A 2,197-nucleotide genomic window follows, 5' to 3' on the forward strand; every position below is an offset into this window, starting at 1 on the left:
AAAGAAAGGCAAGCATTACAACGGCAAGGCAGATCACCGGCCGAAGCCTGCGGAATGCACTGGTGCTGAGGTATTTGATATGGTCAAGGATTTGAAAGTCATCTTTGGAAAGGGTCCTGGCGGACAATCAGTTCGGAAGGGAGCTGACGGGCACGCAGCCATGTGGAAGAAGAAATCTATATTCTGGGAGCTAGAATATTGGAAAGTCCTAGAAGTCCGCTCTGCAATCGACGTGATGCACGTTACGAAGAATATTTGCGTGAACCTGCTAAGCTTCTTGGACGTGTATGGGAAGACAAATGATACAAAGGAAGCACGGCAGGACCAGCAACGTTTGAAAGACCCTGATGACCGGCATCCGGAATGGTTTCAAGGTCGTGCCAGCTACGCTCTGACCAAAGAAGAGAAGGTCATCTTTTTTGAATGCCTGAGCAGTATGAAGGTCCCGTCTGGATTCTCGTCCAATATAAAGGGAATAATAAACATGGCGGAGAAAAAGTTCCAAAACCTGAAGTCTCACGACTGCCACGTGATTATGACGCAATTGCTTCCGATTGCTTTGAGGGGGCTCCTGCCGGAAAATGTTCGAGTAGCCATTGTGAAGCTATGTGCATTCCTCAATGCAATCTCTCAGAAGGTAATCAATCCAGAAGATCTACCACGGTTACAGAACGATGTGATCCAATGTCTTGTCAGTTTCGAGTTGGTGTTCCCGCCATCCTTCTTCAATATTATGACGCACCTCTTGGTTCACCTAGTCAAAGAGATTTTCATTCTCGGTCCTGTATTTCTACACAATATGTTCCCCTTCGAGAGGTTCATGGGAGTATTAAAGAAATATGTTCGTAACCGTGCTAAGCTAGAAGGAAGCATCGCCAAGGGCTATGGAAATGAGGAGGTAATTGAGTTTTGTGTTGACTTTGTTCCTGACCTTAAGCCGGTTGGTCTTCCTCGATCGCGGCACGAGGGGAGACTAAGTGGAAAAGGCACGATCGGAAGGAAATCAACGACATGTATGGACGGCCATTCTCTGACTGAAGCACACCACACTGTACTGACCAATTCCAGCTTGGTGGCTCCGTACTTTGAGAAACACAAGAATATTTTACGCTCGGACAACCCGGGGAAGCCTGAATCCTGGATTAGGAAGGCCCACATGGAGACTTTCGGCAGTTGGTTGAGAAAACATTTAATGAATGACAATGATGTTGTAGATCAGCTGTACATGTTGGCCAAGACACCATCTTCGACTATAACGACTTTCCAAGGGTACGAGATAAATGGGAATACATTTTACACGATCGCCCAAGATAAAAAGAGCACCAACCAAAATAGTGGTGTCCGCTTTGATGCAGCAACCGAGAATGGGCAAAAGGTCACATATTATGGTTACATAGAGGAGATATGGGAACTTGACTATGGACCCTCCTTTAAGGTCCCTTTGTTCCGGTGCAAATGGTTCAAGCTAACAGGAGGTGGGGTAAAGGTGGACCAGCAATACGGAATGACAATGGTGGATTTCAACAATCTTGGTTACCTTGACGAACCATTCGTCCTAGCGAAAGATGTCGCTCAGGTTTTCTATGCGAAGGACATGAGTAGCAAACCGAGGAAACGGAAAGATAAGAAAATGATCAGTACATCATGCGATGATCCAAAGCGCCACATTGTTCTTTCAGGGAAAAGAAACATCGTGGGAGTGGAGGACAAGACAGACATGTCAGAAGATTATAATATGTTTGCTGAAATTCCGCCCTTCAAAGTGAACACCGACCCAAGCATTAAGTTAAATGATGAGGATGCTCCATGGATACGGCACAATCGTAAGCAAGCAGGGACACAAGGGAAGAAATGATGTGTAATAATTTATTGTACCAAACTTTGTTGAATGGATCATGTGAATTATATTACCCGTGATGTGTTTGGTATCCATTTTCGAATGATTCGAGATACCACTGATGATACATGAAATTTGGAGTGATTTAGTCATACTCCCGCCTAGGCGTATAAAATTTTGAATTGAATTCGTTTTATTTTTCTGAATTTTTTGATATATTATTTGTATTTTTAACATTTTGAATTGAACTAGTTTTATTTTTCTTAATTTTTTGATATATTATTTGTATTTTTAGAATTTTGAATTGAATTAGTTTTATTTTTCTGAATTTCTTGATATAATATTTGTGTTTTTAACATA

Source organism: Triticum aestivum, unplaced genomic scaffold (genome assembly GCF_018294505.1).
Source record: "Triticum aestivum cultivar Chinese Spring unplaced genomic scaffold, IWGSC CS RefSeq v2.1 scaffold36665-2, whole genome shotgun sequence".
Taxonomy (NCBI): Eukaryota; Viridiplantae; Streptophyta; class Magnoliopsida; order Poales; family Poaceae; genus Triticum; species Triticum aestivum.